The sequence below is a fragment of the Nycticebus coucang genome, chromosome 2 (genome assembly GCF_027406575.1).
Source record: "Nycticebus coucang isolate mNycCou1 chromosome 2, mNycCou1.pri, whole genome shotgun sequence".
Lineage (NCBI taxonomy): Eukaryota > Metazoa > Chordata > Mammalia > Primates > Lorisidae > Nycticebus > Nycticebus coucang.
Genome location: NC_069781.1, coordinates 113,674,576 through 113,695,185, shown reverse-complemented (window position 1 = coordinate 113,695,185; position 20,610 = coordinate 113,674,576). Strand labels below are relative to the sequence as shown.

At 50.7% G+C, this 20,610-nt stretch overlaps 1 protein-coding gene across 11 annotated transcripts in view; it reads right to left on the bottom strand.

The window, feature by feature from the left end:
* Positions 1-20,610, bottom strand: part of PTPRS (protein tyrosine phosphatase receptor type S) — a 99,544-nt gene that overhangs the window by 62,610 nt on the left and 16,324 nt on the right. The window contains exon 1 of one of the 11 annotated variants that reach the window (XM_053579153.1): positions 2,441-2,568. The exons of the other annotated variants lie outside the window; for them this stretch is intronic. The gene's annotated coding sequence lies outside the window, so the exon portion shown is untranslated. Of the gene's footprint in view, positions 1-2,440; positions 2,569-20,610 lie in introns of those variants that run through there. 11 annotated transcript variants of the gene reach the window in all.

Genomic DNA, 20,610 nt, shown 5'->3' with positions numbered 1-20,610 from the left:
AGGAGGCCTGGGTGCCTCTCCCAGCCCTAGCTCTGGCCACAGGGTCTATCTACCCTGTCCTGTGGGCTCTGGGGACTCATCTGCCCAATCCTGATTCTCAGGGGACTTCCCACAGCACAGGAGAGGCGAAGAGAAGTGTAGGAAAAAGACCCCCAACTCTGTACAACCTCCCTACCTTTGCCACTACCACCCCCATTTAGATCTCTCTTTCACACCATTGTCTGGAATCCCATTTCCAAGGCCTCAGAGCCCCTCCAAGGAAAAGATCCAGACCCCCAGCCCCCCTGAATCCCTGGGTCATTCACAGGCCAAATCAAGCCTATGGCAGCTGAACCCCCTTAGTCAGCAAGCCCCAGTCTGGGCTCCAGCTTTATGGCCACTGGTGGTCACAGGTGGCTCTGGCCAAGCTCCATTCCTCTTAGGTCTGTTCGGTGTCTCTCCCACCAGGGAACAGGCTCAGGGTGGAGCTGGGTGGGACTGGCCCTGCCACCCTTCCCGGAACTGAGCACTGGGCTGAGGGATTTGTCTTTAATTGACTATTGATTTATACTGGGAGGACATGAAGGTTCAGGGTACTGTCCCCAAGGGTCCTCAAGGCCAGGAGTGAATGGGTGGAGCTGATGGGGAACAAGGCCCAGCCCCAGAAAGGGGAATTATTACCGTCCACTGGGTGCCCTCTGGATGCCAAGCCCCCAAATGCTCCCTATCCTTCCTCCCGTTTAACAGGTAAGGAAATTGAGGCTGAGAGCATCTTGCCAAGGCTCAGGCATGGAGGAGGGGGCTTGCCAGGGCTGGAATTTAAGGCTAGGGCCCGGCTCTCCACTGAGCCCAGAGTCCATGCTCCCCAGGTGCAAAGTCTAACAAGCTTACCCTGCCAGCATGTCCCTCAGGATTGCTTTGTGGAAGACCCTGAGACTCCAAAATCTGGGTGTGCCCATTCTCTGCTCATGTGCCCACCAGAGCTCCCAACTGCTCTGCTTGGTTGGCTGAGCCCTTTACAATGAGACCCTTCTCTATCCTCTTCCGGCAAGGCACTACAGTTCCCAGAATGCACTGCCTCAGGCCTCTGAGCCTTTCTTAGTACAGGTCTCCCCAGGAGATGTACCCTTCCTCAGCTAGCTCACCCTTCAAGCCACAGCCACACAACTCCTTAAGTCTCTCTGGATTCCTCCCCAGACCCTGGGACCCTTCCTCAGTCCAGTCCTGCTTCTCCTCTGCTCCAACACCTTCCATAGTTTCCACTAATGTCCATTAAAACTCAGACTCACATGCTTAGCCTCCAGACCTGCCAATCCGGCCCCTGTTATGCCCACCATAGCCCCAGAACCACATTTCCCTCAATCCTTTGAGGCCCCTACTAACAGCCTTCTGGTTCACATAGGGACATCTGCACACAGTGTTCTTCCCACCCAGTACGCCCTTCCTCATTCTCCCACCAAACCCCAGCTCTCACACTCGGGTCTCAGCTGATCTGTCATCTCCTCCAGGAAGTCTTCCTGGATGCCTCAGGGTCCCCCCATTGCAGTTCTGCTCTGATTGTGAGTTCACCATCTCCCAGTATGGAGGCCTCCTTCCCACTGCAGCATACAGTGGCTGCCTGCTGCATACTCAGCCCCACCTGGCACTTCACCCATATCATTCCTGTGGTCACATTCACTCCAGAGGGGGAAAATTGAAGCCTCAGAGGGAGATCACCATAGGCAGGTGGAGATACCCACTTTCTCACTTCCTTGCCCAGGGAAGGGGAGGCGGTTAAGGGATGCAGCCTCATATCTACCCTGGGTGGGAGGATCTGCCCAAGCCTTAAAGCTTGGCACTCTAGAAGGAGCAGGCAGGACTTAGGGCTGGGGCCAGCCTGGGAGTCTACGGGAAGCCCCTTGGGGTCACCAAACTCTGTAAGCACAGGACTCTGGGACCTGTAATACCTTGGGCTTGCAGACCCAAGGGAAGCAGGGACAAATAGAGGGAGGGAAACTTTCTGTGATTTTGGGGGGTGACAAGAGCAGGGATCCTAGCCACAGACCCTCCACCTCTGCCTGCCCCCTGAAGTCCCGCCGCCTCCTCCAAAGTCTTCAAAGTCCCAGCCTGAGCTCCCCTGAACTGGCAGCAAAACTGCCCCGAGCCTGGCTCCGCCCCTGGGAGGTAGGGGAAGAGATGGGGGAGGAGGTCGGGCTGGGGGCCAGGCGGGGGAGGGGGCCCCCGCGGAGCATAACGGTCTGGAGTTTTCCAAAGTGCCAGCGATGGGCCTGAATGGTGAGGGGAGCAGGCCCAAGCTGTCCCTGGAAGGCAGCAGCTGCGCCCACCCCCCCATGCTGGGCCCTCACTGTGTGGGGAGACAAGGGGGTCCCCTCTTGGAGCCTGGCGGAGGGGGAGTTAGGAGAGAGGCAAAGCTGACGCGGACTGGATCTCGGGTGGAAGGGGTCACCAGGGGCTCACTCACCCTGCAGCTCGGAGATCGGGGTCGGGCCCCGCGCTGCCTCCGCAGGGCCCGCCGCAGCCTGTCCGCGTCGCTCGGGCCACCCGGAGCGGAGCGCGGCACACAGCGGAGACTCGGGAGAGGCCTCGGCCCGCGGATCTCGGCCTGGGGGCGGGGCCTGCAGGGCGGGGCTCCCAGGGGCGGGACCCGGGAGGGCGCCTAGGAGTGCAGGCGGAGGGCGGGGCCCTGGCCGGAAGTGGGGCGGGGATGGGGGTGTGGACCAGAGGGGAGTCAGATCAGTGCAGCACTAGAAGTGGGCCAAGACCCAAGACTACTCTGTCTTCGGAAGCCTGGACCCAGGCAGGGCCCCTACCCTACTCCCCCCATCCCAGCTCTGATAATGGCCATGGCAACAGATGCGGCGCCGGAGGGCTCCCCTAATACACCCAAATACAAGAAGTCTGGGAAGGTACAGAAAGACCCCCCACACCAGGCTGGGCTGGACCCGAGGCCTTGACCCAGAAAGTGGGGGAGGGGCACGGACGCAGAGGCTTTCCTCCCGCCGGAGACCTCCCCACAGGGTCTGGCGGGAATGAATGGGGGGGATACCGTGGCAGAGGCCCCCCGCCCTGAGGAGGGGGCGGAGAGCTCCGGGCCAGATTGGAAACAGATGGGGCCGCGGTGCCAGGCCCGCGACACCAGTGGGGCGGAGGGACAAGAGAGAGAAAGGGGGTGAGGAAGGGACAGCTCTCCCCAAGCAGCCAATCGGAGCCGGCACTGCTGCCTGGGGTGCGGGTTTGAAAACTCCACTGGCGAGGCCGGGAATGCAGATGCCCAGCAAAGCTTGTGGAACTGGGGGGTCGGCCCTTGGATCTGCTTGGCCCCCATCAGCGCTAAGGACCAACCCCACTGCCGACACAGCGCACTGAGCCCTAAAAGCAGGTCCCACCATCATCCCTATTTTCCCAAGAAGGAAGAGAAATTATTTGCCCAAGGTCAGGAAAAACAGGGATTGGAACCAAGGTCTGGGTCCTGAGCTCTCACCCACAATGCTGCGGGAATGCCCCTCCGGGCACTGACAATAAAACACTAAAAACATTAAGCCCCTGTTTTTAGGGAGGGACACAGCCGCATGGGAGACAGCCTCACCCTCTAGAGGCCACGACCCAGCGAAGCAAAGGACACGGGCTCTGATGGGCACACAAGCAGCTGTGGAAGCCCAGAAGAGACAACCACCTGCCCCCACCAGGAATCCACTCTCACCTCTACCCTCCCCAGCACCAAATGCTCTTTTATCTTACCGTGCCTCAGTTTCCTCATCTGCAAAACAGAATCTCCTGTGACTGACACTGGCAGGGCAGCCTGAGCTGGAGTCCACTAAACACAGTGTGCACAGCAGGTGCCCTATGAATGTCTAGATGCAGACTCCCCACCTGCCTCTTTGACAGGGACTAGCAGACAGGAGGTGCTACTAAAAATGGGACTCTGTGACATCTCTCCTGTCCCACACAGCCACACCTGTGGTGGGGCACACAGTAGGTGTTTCATGGAGGTGCTTTATGCCAACACAGGTGTGGAATTGACCCATTCTCCCTGGTTCAGCAGGGAGCACTTAGTGGGCCCTTAGGAAATGCCGGCAGGAGCACAGTAGGTGCCCTGCTTGCATCTGAAGCAAGGTTCCAAGCTCAAGACCTGGGTGTGAATCCAGACTCATCCCATATGCCTTAAGGACGGACCTGCATCTCTCTGGCCTATGGTTTCCCCATCTGTAACGTAAACCAGGTACACAAGAAGTGCTCAAAGAATGCACACTGTCAGGACACTCAGGGCAGATATGCCTGTCTCTGGGCTGCCTAGGATTCAGGGATTAAGGGCTGAGGGTTTACCATCCTCTCCCAGGCCAGCACTGCCCTCAGGGCCTCCTGCTTATGTCTCCATGGAGATGACCTCCTGCCCCCATTCAATGGCAGTGACCGCAGGGAGTGGGGGAGACAGACCTGGTAGCCTCCTCCTTGGCTGAGTGGCCCTGTCCACAAAGAGCCCTGAATGTCCCCACCATGGCTCCAATCACCCCAGATACTAACTGCCTGTTCACAAGCCTGCCTCCCCAACAAGATGAATGATTTCAACCTATGTGCTGTGGAAATTTTTAAAGATCATTAATTAAATTATTTTTGAAGAAGTTCAAAGCATAGTAAGTATATATATATATATATATACATATATACTTTTTTTTGATCAACATAATTTAAATGTGCCACGAAAGTTTACCTATAGGTTCAAGTATTCTGTGAAATAAAAAAGGTTGGCCTCAGAAGGCAGATCCAGGTCTGTTATGGTCACCCTACAACATGCAAGAGGTTCTCAGCAAGCATTTACATGAAGAACTGGGACCATTCCCACCCTGGAGAACTACCTTCAACCTTCTTATTCTCCCCAAAAGCCTTAATGTGTGGTGCCATTGTCATAAAGTGGGTATCTCCACCTGCCCTTTTAAAAACAAACATTTCCGAGCACCCATGCCGGGCCTAGTTCTAAGCACAGCAGCAACCAAGACGGACGTAGATCCCTGCCTTCAGGGAGCACACACTCCAATGGGGGTGACAAATAGGAAATGAGCTATACCTCAGATGAGATGGGTAGTATATGCTATGAAAACAAGAGGGGTTGTGGGACCCGAGGATGTATTAAGTAGAGGGGAGAGGACAGGGGAGGCAAAATGTGAGCAAAGATCTGAAGGAGGTGAGGAAATATGACAGCGGTGTGAATGTTTGGGGGGGAAGAGTACTGCAGGCAGAGAAAACAGATTGTGCAAAGGTACTGGGGCAAGACCACACCTATCATGTTGGTGGCACAGTGAGGCCTTGAGTAGGACCACACGTGGTGGGACCACACCTTGAGTAGGACCACCTCCTGTGTGGCTGAACTAGGGGGAAGAGGGAGGAGGGGAGGGCAGGGAGGGGATGGGACAGGTCATGCAGGGCCTGGTGGGCTGCAGTGTTTTGGGCTTTGACCCTGAGGAAGGTGGGAGCCCTGAAGGGAGGCAGAAGAGGGATGGTACCTGACTCAGGCACTCACAGGTGCCCTTGGTTGCTATTAGAAGAACAGATTGTGGGGGGTGAGGGTGAGAACCAGGGGACCAAGGTAGGGGTGATTAGGCTGGTCCAGGTGGGCAGTGATGGGGCTGGATGACTGGAGAAACAAAGCAGCAGAAGCCATGGGCTCATTCTACACAGACTGCAAAGGCAGACCCAGTGGAATTTTCTAAAGGGCTGGTTGTGGGATGAGCAAAAGCAGAGACTTGAGAATGACTCCAGGGCTTTTGGCTGAGCACCTTGAGGTTAGAGCAAGCACTTCCAGGAAGTCCTCCCAGACTACCTGACCCACCCAGTATCTTGAGGGCTGACCCCCGAATCTTTGCTTACTATGTCCTCTGTACACACCCAGAAAGTGGCTGCCCTTGGGGAGGAACATGGGGTAGAGCACGTCAGCTCCCACAGCTGGGATATTTGGTTTTTTTTTTTTTTTTTTCAAAATAACTTTTCTTCTAATTATAAAATAGGCGCGTGCAGCAGAAAATTAGGGGAAATCAGCATAAAGAAGAAAATAAAAATTACCCATAATCCTCCTCTTGCCTGGAGAGAACTATTAGCTATCGATGTGGTCATTTTCATTCATCCTTTCCACAAACATTTACTGCAGCACCTCCTATGTGCTGGGTCGTTTGCAACACAATGGTGGGCATGAAAGAACCAATCCTCCTGTCCTCATTGTGGGGTGGGGGTGGGGGCTCACAGACAAGGAGAGATGGACACACATAAAGAAACTAACATTTTCTATAACACAATGCTGGGCAATGCTTGAATTGCCCGAAGGAAAATTAAATGCATGGTGAGGCTCCAGAAGCTGAGGATCTCTTGGAGGTAGTGGCATTTGAGTTTAGACCTGGGTGAAGTGAGCAAATCAGACACACAAACACCCATGGGAACAGAGTTCCAGGAAGAAGGAATAGCAAATACAATGGCTTTGAGGCTGCTTCCTTCAGTGTGTTTTCTTATGTTTTGGGAACAGGCACATTTCTTCTTCTTTTTTTTTTTTTAATATACATGAGAACCACCATTCTGAAACCAACTGGAATGTTCAGTTCACAGAACTTCATAAAGTCCTACTTGTTTACGTCTATTGTAAACAACACTGAGTTATATCCCCAAATGAAGCTGTGTTTCATTGTTTCCTGAAGAAACTTCCAAGGAAGGGACAACTCCACTAGGATGTTCTTTTTTAAGCCTCTGAAACCTGTCCTAATGTGAGGACCTCAGGTCAAACCACACCCTGGACACACTGGGGCAGGACTCCGTCCTGCCTTCCTCATATATGGCACCGGAAAGTTTCATTAGGTGCAACCACCAAACTCCACACCCTGGGTTTTGAAAGAAACTGGTTGGGCAGCTTCCCCTTGGCTCCCTTTCCCCACAAGCCCCTCCCCACCTAGTAAGGCATTTGTAACCTGGGGCAGTAAGCGTGTGCCATCCAGCCAGAAGTCAGCCTCACCCATGCTCATATCACAGCCCTGGCGCCAGGTCTGCCTGCCAGTCCCACCATAGTGGGCATAATGCCCACTGCAGGCATGCTCCAGCTTGTCTGCCTTTTTCACCTGTTGGCTTCTGCCGATCCAGCTACTTTCCTCTATTTCAGGACAAATCTGAGATGCCTTCAGGTGTGGCTGGATCCAGCAGCATGTTCCTCCCATGTGTTCCACATTTTAGCTGATGGCAGCTCCATCCTTCCAAGGGTTAAAGCTAGAACCTGGGAGCTGGCCCTGACTCCTCATCTTCCCTCACCCCAAATGATACTGGTTTGAGAAATACTCTCAATTTCTCTCTTAAGTCTCCAGTGAATTTATCTGTCTTTATCCCTATTCCCTCTCAACCTGTCCAGTTTCCATAATTGCCTGCTTTGACTAGTGTACTCACCTCCACACTGGTCCCCAGGTTTCCACCCTCACCTTTCTCAGTCTAAGTCAGGGCCTACCCCTGTTCTGCCCAGTCCTCCATGGCTCCCACCTCCCTCATGGTCAAAGCCAAAGTCCTTTTTCCTGTCCTTAAGTCCCTGCATGACCTCCCTTATCCCTTCCTACCCTCACCTCCTCCCTCTTTCCAGCCACAAGGCCTCCTCCCTGTGCCTCCAGCATGCCAGGTATGGTCCTGCCCCAGGGTCTTTGCACAGGCTGTTTCCTATCTGGAATGCCCTTCACATTTTTATGACAGTTTCCTTCTCACCTTTCACTTCTCCCTCAAGCATCATGTCCTCAGAGAAGCCCTGCTGATCATACCAGCTCAGGTGACACCATCTTTCCTCTATTTTTTTTCCTTTATGGCTGTTGTCTCCTGAATTTCTCTTTACTCATTTACTATAATGATCTGCATCATCTAATATGGGAACTGCTAGCCACATGTTACTAATTAAATTTAAAGTTAATTTAAAATTCAGCTCCTCAGTCATACCAGCCACATTTCGAGTGTGACTTGTGGCTGCAGCATTGAAACCCAATGATACAGAGTGTTTCTATCACTGCAGAAAGTGCTGTGGAAGGCGCAGCCAAGACTCCAGGAGCCAGGAGGGTGGGGCCAGGTCTGTCTTGGTCATTGCCAGGGACTGGCACATAGTAGGTGCTCAATAAATATTTATAAATGAGTGAACAGATGCGGGGCTAAGAGACCTTACAGAGCCAGGAGGAAAGAGGTCAGGGCAAGCCATCTGTGCTACAGTCCCCCCAGCCACTCTTGCCTTTTGGTAGCCATGTATGGTCTCTAAACTCCCCATTGTTAAGATGTGGAAATGAAAGTCCCCAAAAGAAAGGTCACACAGCTGAGATTTGAACCTGGGTCTTCCTGGATGAAAATCATTCCTCGGGGACCACTCCGGCCCCAAGTGCAGAAATTTATAAAGTGCTGCCTGATCACAACCAGACTGCTTTGCCCTGTAAATTGTTGAGTGAGCCAAAACCATGGGGGATGAGGACAGAATGGCTGGCTACCAGGTCTGGTCCCCACTCAGGCCCCCACCAGGCTCATCATCTCTCACCCTGAGCTAGCCATGGCTGCATTGACAGATCTGGCCACATCTTCTCTGCAAGATGCCTGTGTGTCTTCCATTTAAGTACGTCTTGCACCTGGCAGGTACCCAGTGGCACCTTCCTCCCATGTCTTTCCTCCTTGTTCATGATTTCTGCTACGTCCCAACATCCCTCATTTCATCTTTCATTCAGCTGCCTCACATCTTCTCCTTGAACTAATTAATTTACTTTGGAAACGAACTCATAATACATGGCACTGTACACCTCTAACAGAGACCCAGTAGGCTCTACCCAGCCTCGAAAGTCAACAGAAATTGTTTCATGATGAAAATGTGTACCTAGCTCTTCCGTGTTCGCTGGATACTATTGCTAATGCCACCAACAGCCGGATGGGGATGGGATTTTTGTGTAAAGAGCCTGGCAGATGCCATGTTTAAGATCACTCAGACTTGGCTGAGCCTCTCTCCTTGACATGTTACGAAAGGGGAGCTTCTAGCTTCAGCAGCTGATCTATGCAACTCTGGGTTTCCAGATACCTCCTCCTAGGCCACCCCCAAACAGCCCCGTTCCAGGGGTGAGTTCCTGACTTAAAAAATCACAGCACATAAGATGCAGAAGGCCTGGGTTTTCTTCCCAGCTCTGTTCTGAGAGAGCTGTCCTTTCAACTCCCTGAGTCTCACTTTCCCCACCTTTGCACTCAGGAGGCCTGGCAATTAGGTGCCTAGGGCTGATTTTTGTGGGTTTGAGATCTGTGAAGATCAAGGAAACCGAGGCACAAACCAGAGTGGTCCTCAAGGCAGGTCTGGATGCAACTCCTACTTCCTTCTGGATGAGACCTGGTTTGGGTCATAGCTGAAACCCCAGCACCTACCGCACATGAGGGCTGATAACTTTCTGAGGCTCTTTTTTTAGGGAGAAGGAGATGGAGGCAGCCATGTGAACATGGGGGCAGGGAGGGCATCCCAATACATGCAAAGGTACTGAGGTGGGAAAAAACACACTCAGTTCTTAAATTTTGAGCCTTTTTAATTTTGTGAAGGCAAAAAGTGGAAGCCTAATGAACATGTGTATATGTGAAAAAATAAAAATAAAAATAGAAAAAACGCACCCAGTTCTAGTGAAAAAGGGGAGCTGGTATGGACAGGGAACAGAAGGTCTGAGGGGAGATGGTCTTAGAGGGGTGACAGGGGCATGGGGGAATGTGTTCTCCAACTCCCTAGTATTTGAGAAATAAACAATTGTCACATCCCTGTAATGATTCTCCTTTCACGGCTACCCTCAGCATTTATTAAGCATTTACTGTATACCAGAGCCCAAGCTAAGTACTAGGATGACCCAGGCAGCCCCAAAGCAGCCTTGGGGAGCTCCCAGGCATATGAGGGAGGCAGACAAGGTCTCGGGCTAAAGATCAGAGCTGCAATGGGGGATGCAGCAGAACTTCCAGAAGGAGGGGCTGCCTAAGATGTGAAGGATGTAAGAACTATTGCTAGGCCAGAGAATCGCCCAGGAGTTGGAGGTTGCTGTGAGCTGTGTGAGGCCACAGCACTCTACCGAGGGCCATAAAGTGAGACTCTGTCTCTACAAAAAAAACAAACAAAAAACTATTGCTAGGCCAAGGCAGGGGGAGTGGGGACGAGGGAGGCTGTCCCAAGTCCTAGGTGACCAGGGAGAAGGCGACATCTTTGGACAGGGGTTTGGATCTGGAACCAACTCCATCTCCTCCCAAAACCTAAAAAAGCTTTTAAAGCACTTAATATGAGTGTGGCACTCAGAACTTAGCTGGGCACACAGTAGGTGCTCAATGAGTACATTTGCTATCATTCTTGGCTCTTCCCATGATCCAGACATGCTTGAACGTAGCTCACTCAATCTCCTAAAACCTGGTAATTGGTCTTCTCCCTACTTTTTTAGTTGAGGAGAATGAGGCACAGAGGTTGGGGCCAAATTCTCGCCACTGGTAAGAGGCAGAGCTGGGACTGGAAGCCAAGTAGGTTCTCAACTTCTCCTCCCACCACTTGTTTGGGCCTCAATTTCCCCTCCCCAGCCCTTGCCCTACTGCCTCCACCTGGAGGAAGTCTGGATGCCCAGGATGTGTTGCATCTTAAACCTAGCCCCCCTGTGACCCAGCCATCTGCACGTGGGCAGGACACATAAGGATGAACCACTGGCTCCGAAATTTATTACTAGTAGTAATTATTCCTCAGCAGATGCCCCCAATAAGCACTGCTCCCTGGGAGCCCTGATGGAGGGGTGCGCAGGCATCGGCGGACTGTACAGTGCGGTCTGGCCACCAGAACTTTGTGCTCTCTGTTCACTCTGTTCTTCCCCACAGACGCCCACCCAGACACCTCCCTCCCGCACTCCTGGCCTCTAGTCATACTACCTTCTCAGTGAGGACTTCTTGTATATCCTACTTAAAATTTTGTCTCCAACCTTGGCACTTCCCATTCCTGACCTTTTTCCCCTAGCAGGGGTCCTCAAACTGCGGCCCACGGGCCACATGAGACAGTGTGATTCTATTGGTTCCTGTTTTTTTTTTACTTCAAAATAAGGTATGTGCACTGTGCATAGGAATTTGTTCATAGTTTTTATTTATTTATTTTTTGTAGAGACAGAGTCTCACTGTACCGCCCTCGGGTAGAGTGCCGTGGCGTCACACTGCTCACAGCAACCTCCAACTCTTGGGCTTACGCGATTCTCCTGCCTCAGCCTCCCGAGCAGCTGGGACCACAGGCGCCCGCCACAACGCCCGGCTAATGTTCATAGTTTTTTTTTTAAACTACAGTCCAGCCCTCCAACAGTTTGAGGGACAGTGAACTGGCCCCCTGTTTAAAAAGTTTGAGGACGCCTGCGGTCTAGAGCAACATTACCACCCTCTGATATTTACATACTTTTTCTCTTTTGCTTTGTATATTCTCCATCTCTCTGGCTAGTGTACAAGCAGCAAGAGGGCAGGGAATTAGTTCATTCAAATTCCTCCTGGGAGTACCTGCAACACAGCAGCTGCAAATATTTGTGACAGGGACAGTCCCTCCTATCTGTCCCTAGAAGTAACAACCTCTGCTGTTAGTGTCAATTTTCATTCCTATGCAGTTACAGACCAAAGGCAACACTCAGTAATTTTTTTTAAATGTGAAATGTGTATCATTCTGTTTGTATCACTGTTTCCCCTTACCCCACATGACATTGTATCTACTGAGCACACACAACCTGACCACTTTTTGCTTGGGGTCAAATCTTCCACTGCAAAGCTATACCTGTTTATTACCCAATCCCCTGTGAATGGACACATAGGTTGCTCCATTTTCCCCAACTTTATCTAATGCAGAGGAGAATCTCCATGTTAATGCCTCCCTGGCCCCATTGGAGAAACATCTGTCTCCCCAGGTGATGTTGAGTTGGGTATCTGTGGTGGAGAGTCTGGTTACAGCTCATTCTGAACAAACAGGCTCCCCTCTGCATATTTGGAAATGTATATGTCAGTGCAGTCCCCAAAGAGGTTGGGGACTGTACTCCCCAAATGGCTATTATCCAAAATTAAGTTTACTTGTTCCCTTTGGGCTTGATAATATCAGACACATTCCCATGTAGAAAATCCTCACAGCAAAAAGCAAAGACCTGAAGCAAAAGATCTAAATGCCCACCAATAGGGGACTGGTTAAATAAATAACAGCATGAAGGACAAAATAACGATACAGGAGATTAGTATCTCTTAGTATTATGAGATCAGTATCACAGCTGTGAAAAGGAATGGGAACACCAGATGTATGACTATAAAATTACTTTTAAGATACTATATTTTTAAGTGGGGGAAAAAAACAACCAATGTACAGAACAGCATGTAAAAGATGCTACCATTTGGTTAAACAAAGGAATATAAATCTATCCGCCTACTGAATGTTCACAGAAGATTTCTAGATAACTGCATTGTCCAAAACAGTAGCCACAAGCTGCATGTGGCTGTTTAAATTTAAATGGAAGAAAAGGAAAGAGGATTTAAAATTCAGTTCCTCGGTTGCATTGGCCACATTTCAAATGCTCAATAACCATGTGCAGCTCATGGCAACTGTATGGAGAGTGAAGACAGAGAGCATTTTTATCACCACAGAAAGTTCTTCTGGATAGCACCAGAGGCCAAATCTGGCCCCTCACTTGTTTTTATAAATAAAGCTTTATTGGCACATAGCCACACCCATTGGTTTATATCTCGTCTATGGCTGCTTTCACACCACAATGACAGAGTTCAGTAGCACCAAACTTCAGCTGGCAGAGCTGAAGAGATCTACTATCCAGCTCTTTAGAGAGAAAAATCTACTGACCCCTGTTCTAGGAGACTGCTTCCAGGGAAGGAGAGGGGAGGGATTTTGCAAGCACTAGCGAGAACCCACTGTGCATTTATCTCTCCATCTTCAATTCTATCCCATGTGTATGCATTATCTGGCCAGAACAATAAATTAAAAATAACAGATGTGGTGACACAGAGATGCCAATTTAATCTCCTACCAGTAGTGCCTGGAGGGCCTAGTTCCCCTCAACGCTGCCACCTTGGATATTACCACGCTTCAAACACTTTTGCTAAATGGATGGGCAAGAAATGTATCTCATTGTTTTAATTTGCATCTCCTGGGCAAGACAGAGGAGACTCCTTACCTACAGATAAATGCTTGTCTAATCATCCGTCACCCCCAGACTTCACAAGGGCAGGGACCCTGTCAGCATCAGCCACCACAGCACACGCAGCCCCTGCATGTGGCCAAATAGTCAGAGCCCAGTAAATCCACATTGAGTGGATGGAGGAAGAAGTGAGGGAATTGGGCTAAGGGTAGGGGCCGCAGTACAAAGCCTGGGATCACTGTGGCTGGTGGAGGGCATCAAATGCCAAGCCAAGTTTCTCCAACACAGTCTCAGGAAAGGAAGGAACATGGAGCAGGGCTAGCTCCCGAACAGGCCAGAACTGCCCGCCCCTCAGACATTCTTCCTGGGGGCCCTGCTCAGGAGTCAGGGAAGAGAGCAGGACAGGCAGGGGCCTGGCAGTCTCAGGGGCAGGGGAAACCATGGGCTGCAGCCGGGAGAGGGATTATATATTCATCAGAATCTTAAACAAAAGCCCCACAGCCGCCTGTCAGCCGGGCTCTATGGCTTTTATGGTAATCAGCGATGAATTACCCACAATGCCTGGCCAAGCGCAAGTGGTTCTTGGCCTGGATCCTAAACTAATTTTTATATGTTCGTGTGTGTATATAATTTTGCTCACTCCCTCCTATTTCTCTTCCTTCATTAGCAGGAGCATAAGAGGAGGGGCACTGCGGTGGTGGTGTGCATAGGCAAAAGGAACCCTGAATGTCAGGTGGAGAGTGCTTACCTAGACAGCCCCCAGTCCTGGAACCCATCTGGCATAGTGCCCTGGGCTCATGGCACACTAGGGTGGGAATTAAGAGCCAAGTTGGAAATAAAGGGAGCCTGGAAACCACTGGGAACTGAAGCTGGCAGCTGTGGGGGTGGAGAGAGAAGGGAGGGGTGTTTGGCTGGCTCTAGTGGTGGGGAAAGTGTGTGGGCCTCTCAGTAGGGTCAAGTGTTTACTGTGTGGCCTTGGGCAAGTGCCTTAACCACTCTGGGCTTCAATCTGTGTGGCCTTGGGCAAGTGCCTTAACCACTCTGGGCTTTAATCTCTGGATCTACAAACCAAACCTCCACTCTTCCACATTCTACCCCAAAATGTGTAGCTCACATCCTCTGCCAGGGCCCTTGTTTGTGCTGGGCACTTCTCTATCAGTTATTGTCTCTATTTTACAAATGGAGAAACTGAGGGAGAGAAGAGGATATATCTTGCCCAGGCTCGACGGCCAGCGTGTAGTACTGGATCCAGGGACCAGCCCAGCCCACTGCCTCCTGGGATCTTTGGCTGGTATCCCGCTAACATGGGGGTTCCCATGCCCATTCCTCTGACAGTCTCTGCCATCTCAGTTCACAGATGTTCATCTCCATCCTCACAGATGTTCGGGACAAAGGCCTAGGAGTCACCCTGTTTCTTCTCAACCAAACCGGTTGGCTAACCCAGATAATTCTGAAAAACCCTATTCTCTGCCTCCATCTGGTTCAGCCCCACCATCACTGGCCTGGATCAACAAAATCACCTCTGCCCTTGTTCCCCCACCTCTAAACCCCGTCACCCCCAGCCTGTCTGCCCCACAGCAGCCACCAGAGGGCATCTGTGAATACTGGAGTCCGGGCTCATCCCTCCTCTGCCAACAGGACTTCCTGGCTCCAACCTCACTCAGGGTCAAAACCCAAGTCCTCCCCATGGCCTACAAGGCCCTGCACAAGCTGCCCCCTCCCCTCCCTGACCTCCCTCCTCCCTCTGTTCCCCTCCTCACTCTGCTCCAGCCACACATGCCTCCTAGCTGGCCTTTGCATGGGCTGTGCCCTTTACCTGGACCATCTTCTCCTGGATCTCCACACAGGTTAATCCTTCATTCTTGCCGGTCTTTATTGAAATGTGACCTCTTTAGTGAGGCCTGTCTTGATTGTGTAGCTAAAATAGCCCTTCCTTCTCACCTACCTCTTCTCTTGCTTTGGGACAGACTCTTAATAAATATTTAATCTATTTCTTTATCATCCTTCTCCTGCTGCCTTCCACAAGGGCAGGGCTTTTCCTTCTGTCTTCTTTACCACTCTGTTTCCAATAACTGGTCCTGTGTGGATCAGGCCTAGCACACCATAGGTGCTCAATAAGTATCCACTGATGGAGCTCTAGACCTCCAGCAGGGTCTGGTCCCAGAAAGGAGACTATGATTTGTTTCCTGAACATACAGAAGCTTTTCTTAGGGTTTGGAGGGAAATTTTAGATCTGAACTACACCGAGTGGACAGTGGAATGGGGATGGACAGGGGGATCTTGCAGCCAGCTTGGTGGAAGCAGTCAAGGATGGCCAAGGAAAGAAGAAAAACATTCCTTTCTCATAAAAGCCCTTCAGAGGAAGCCCCAACTCACTTGCCAGTGACTGGGGCAGAGACTGTACACACTCTTTGCAGGGTGACCAGGTGAGAGGGAGTGAATGTTAAAATGTGCATCCCACGCATAATCTCGTGCTTAGTATGAAGCCTGTGTGTGAATGAGCACTGCAATGCATTTCTTACAAAAGCAAAGCAGAGACAAATGGCCAAGTCTATCAGGAAGTGCTGGGCAGGCTGATGGCACAGTATGCAGCCCTGAAAAAGAGGCTGCCAGCTCTGCACATCCCAGTACTGTAGTAAAAGAGCACAGCACGGAACAGCGGGCAAAGGGTGTGCAGAAGTGGGGAGAGGAGAACAGTATGTCAACCCATGCTACTGCTAAAATAATAATAGTTTAACCTGTCATGGGATTAGAGTTTAAAAATAAGAAAAAATAATACCAATAGTAACAATAATTATTAATAGTTATAGATCACATAATGTGTGCCCAGGTACTGTTCAAAGCCCTATACACATATCTCATTGAATTCTCTCCATTTTACAGATGAGAACATTGAGTCTCAGGGAGGTCAGGATCCTTGTCCAAGGTCACACAACTTGGTGGCAGCAGAGGGAGGTTATGAAATTAAACCACTGAGCCCCAAAGCCCAGATCCAGATTTGGTGACTATGCTCACTGATAGCCAAGCTTGATGCCTGCCATACAGTGGGTGGCCAATAAATGTTCTGGAGATGCTCAAGGGCATAGTGAGCAGAGATAGGGCCATGCCCAGGCAAGGATGGCAGGACTTTATAGAGTGGTCCTTTGTGCAGTGATCGGCTGAAAAATGCTTACAGGGAAGAATCAATGCAATCACACAATCAATACAAACACGCAGGAAATTGGGTGTTGGGAGTAAGACGGCTGGCTCAGGGGATGACAACTGGCTGCCAGTCTCATTTCCTCATGTGACAGACATGGGCAGGCCTGGCCGGGGTCCATGGCTGGCACAGAGCCAGGGTCAGGGAGGACTTTCCTATCTGTCAGCCTGTGACGTGTTCATCAAGAGACACGGGAAATGTCAGAACCATCCAAGGCAGGTGGCAGGAGGGATGAGAGTGAGTACTTCTCAGATGGGTGGGGCAGGCCTGGCCCAAGGTCAATGCTGCAGCCTTTTCTTCTACCTATCTCAGTTGAACTCATCATTCAAGCTGTGCTTATGAATAAACCATATGACATACATCTAAAACCACAGGTTTAAGGTGAGCTTGGTGCCAGGTTCTGCTCCATGTGTACTTTGTGACTTCAAGCAAGTGATTTTCCTTGTATGAGCCTTAGTTTCCCCATCAATAAAATGGTTGTTACTTCATGTCCTGGGACAACCTTCTAAACCACAGGGAATAGCAACTCCAAGTGACCAGAGTCTGAATTGTGGCTTGGACTCTTCTGTGTGGCCTCAGACAAATGGTTCAACCTCTCTGAATCTGCTTTTGTCCACCTGTTGAAGTCTCCTTGATTGAGCTCCTGGATCAAGCTATGCCTGAAGCTGATACAGTCTAACACAAACCTTCTCAGTTTTCACTAATGTCAGTTTAATTTGGGTTTCTCCATCTCTCACTGGGGCAGCCACGGTGCCCCTAAGGATGGGGCTGCATTAGTAGCTGGGGCAGTGGGCTGAGGATTCAAGACCTTGCAGGCTCTCCTGGCTTAATGGTTGACATAGTTAGGGGCTCCAAGCCCAAGCCTCTGGGTCTCAGGTCATTCAGAACACAGTTGCTAGAAAGCAATACACACATGGCATTATTTGAGTTTGGGCCTGAGGGCAGGGCCCACTGACTGAACAGCTACCATGATTCATTTAATGAGCACCTACTATGCTCTAGGCCCAATGCAAGACATGAAGTGAGACAACTATTTCGTCCTGCAGGTTCACAAAGACCTTCTGTGGGAAACCTTTGGCCATGCCATTCCCTCTGCCTAGAACACCCTTCCCTCCCCTCACTGTCCAGTTACCCCCTACTCAACTGTCACATCTCCCACCAGCTATCACCTCCTCCAGGAAGCCTTCCCTGATCTCCCCTCCCATCCTCTCTTCCCCTCCCTCATCCCAATTCCAGCAATTTCCTTATTCCACTGAGTTTAAGATGCATTGTTATTTTATGTATCAATAAGAAAGAAAAACAGCATGGCCAATTAAATTGGCCAAGACTTACTTGTCACAGACAATTAATTCAATAGCTACTGAAAGAGCTTCTGGATACTTCTTTGGATATAGATTTTTAACACTTTTCTCCTTTGAACAACATATGTAAATGGAAAATACAAGTAAAATACATGGTTTGAGTTTTCTGAAAACTTTTCTGCATTCTGAGTCCAGCGCTTCTAAATTGCTTTTTGTCCTAGAGCTGCTGATTAGGGGTTTTACACACAGCACTGTTCCCCAAACTACCAGGCACTGGACTCTTAGCCTTTCCTATGGGCAGCTGCCCCTGCTGCCCCAGGATTTTCCTCCAGCCATCTGAGACACCTGCTGTGAGGGATCCATACAAAGTACTGAGATGGCCAGGGCTCCTCCCCACCCTCACATGCCCAAACATCATGATTTGTTGAGTGACGCTTTGAGGGCCACAATAGTCAAGACAGGACACTAGAAATAAACCGTCCACCTAAGGCAAACATCGGGAAAATATTTTATGGATACACAAACACTCAAGCCCAATTTAACAGAAAGTGAGTTCTCAGAGAGGGTGGGCAATGACCACAGAGTCACACAGCTAAGTAGAAGGTGAGGACAGAATGTGAATCTGGGTCTGACAGAATCCTTGGCTTTGCACTGTCCACACAGCCATTGTCAGTGCCTATTTTCCTAACACGGGCATAGGGCAGGACTTCAATCAACATCTGAATAAGAGAACTCAAACTCATATAGACCTTTACATTTGCAGAGAGCAGGGTTGTGGTCCACCTATAAATTAGTAAGAAATCATGACCAGAAAATGCTGGAGGGAATGAGGACAGAGCAGGCTGCAACCCAACCCAGCCAAGCCCAATGGCAAGGTGGTCTGGTCATGCTGTGTGACCCTGAGGAGGTACACCAACCTCTTTGGGCCTCAGCTTTCCTCACCTGTAAAATGGTTATAACAGTCTCTTCCCTCCTACACACAGCCGCCGTGAAGATTAAATCCACAGAAGGTTCGCAGAGCTGTTCACAATACCAAAGTGGCTGATAAATGGTGAATAGTATTTCTGTCCATCCTTGTCAGGGTATCTAGCATCCCCTGTCCCAGACACTTGGTTCGGTGAGAAGCTGCTCCACAGTCTCTTTAATTGTTTGTGTTCTCCATTTAAGTGATGGTGCATCCCCTTTGAGGGCAAGGCCCTGGCCTGGCCTCACCTCCGTATCTGTCCCTGAAATTCTAAGTTCTGGAAATGTAGATGGAAGGATTGAGGAGAAAGCGACAGGTCAGCCTGGCCACTAACAGAAATGGGAGGAAAAAGAGAAGGAATATTCAGCCTTCAAAATTATCCCAAATCTGCCCACTTCTCCCTACTCCTCGGTCTCTACCTGAACCAGCTCATCCCCTCCATCCTGGTCCTCTTGCCCTTCCGTCAGTCCCCAAAGCAGTCAGAGGACAGCTGTGAACACCTGAGTTAGGGTTAGTCCCTCCTTGGTCCTCAGCCCTCCATGCTCCTACCTTCCTGGGTGTTCAATGCTCAAGCCTTCCCTGTAGCCCACCAGGCCCTGCATGAGCTGCCCTGCCCCCTTCCTGCCCTCCCGTCCTCCCTGTTTCCTCCTCTTCACTCTGGCCTAGCCACAGGAACCTCCTATCTGTGCTTCCAATATGCCAGGCCCGGTTCTGCCCCAGGGCCTTTGCCTAGACCACTCTTCCCCCACAGAAGCACTTGGCTCCTCTCTCCTCTCTATCATGGCACAATGACACCATCCCTACAACCCCATTTACAGCAACATCTCTCTTCCCTCCACTCCCCAGTCCCTTTTCTCCTTCACTCTTGTCACCCTCTAACAAGGTACATACATATTCTATTCTGCCTGTTGTCTCTCCAGGATCAGAGTGTGAACTCCACAAAGCCACACCCTCTGTCCCCTGTGGGGTCCTAGCACAGACCCTGGTGTACAGAAGGTGTCCAAGAAATTCCCCCATGACCAAAGAAAGCACAAATCTGAAGGTGGTAGCTGCAGTCAAACAAGCCACTGGGCCCCCAGGGCTGACAGCGGAAGTATCCACTCCTACTCTAGTTGGGCTCTTCCTGTCCCTACATGTGATCCAGGGCCGGTCCTCTGCCATCCGGCAGCCCAACACCTGCCAGGAAGGCACAGGAAGCAGGGGCGGCCACGGCAGTGCCTATGGCCTTGGACCCTGTGGCCTTTAATCCCTGGTCTGTCAGGAGGGGGAACACAGCCCCTGCTGGTGCACAGACCTTAAAGCCGGCCTGACACACAGAGGCAATAAGTGTCCAGCTTGTCAATCCTGCTCCCAGGGAAGGGCCAGCATGGGGAAGGTCTGATAAATACTTAGCGAATAAACATATTTGTCTATGATTGCCAGACAGCCCAGCCTGCCTAGGGCTTCACCCAATTCACTCACAGGGTCCTTCCAAGGATGCTGAGAGGCCAAGGTTATCATTATCCCCCTTTTACAGATGGGGAATCAGGCCCAGAGAGAAGTCATAGCTAATAAGGGACAGATTCAGACATAGGCCATGTGGAGACTAGATTGCGTCAAGTCTGATTGACGTACTCTTGATGGATGACGAGCATAAAGTAAGGGAACAGAGAACCACCAGCAGCTGCTAAGGAGCATTTGCTGTATGCTCGTACTGGGGGAAACAGAGGTGGTTGCCTCCTGACAACCCAGCGATGTGGGCTCATTTTAGGGATGAGGAAAACTGAGTCCTTTGAGGGGAGAAGTGATTTCCTGAAGGTTCTACAGCCTAGAAGTGGCAGGTCCAGAGCCAGCACTAGATTCACTAAATCCTTACTTCAGATAAGTGATGGAGATCATTTTAGAGGGACCTGAATGTTGTAATGAAGTTGGCTTATCCCTTATGAGTATCTACTGTGTGCTGGCCTGGAGTGGAGAGCTCTGAGATGTCCTATTTCCAGAGGCGGGAACAAAAGCTCAAAGAATGTCAGACATTTGCCCAAGCCCTGAGATGTCCCTGTT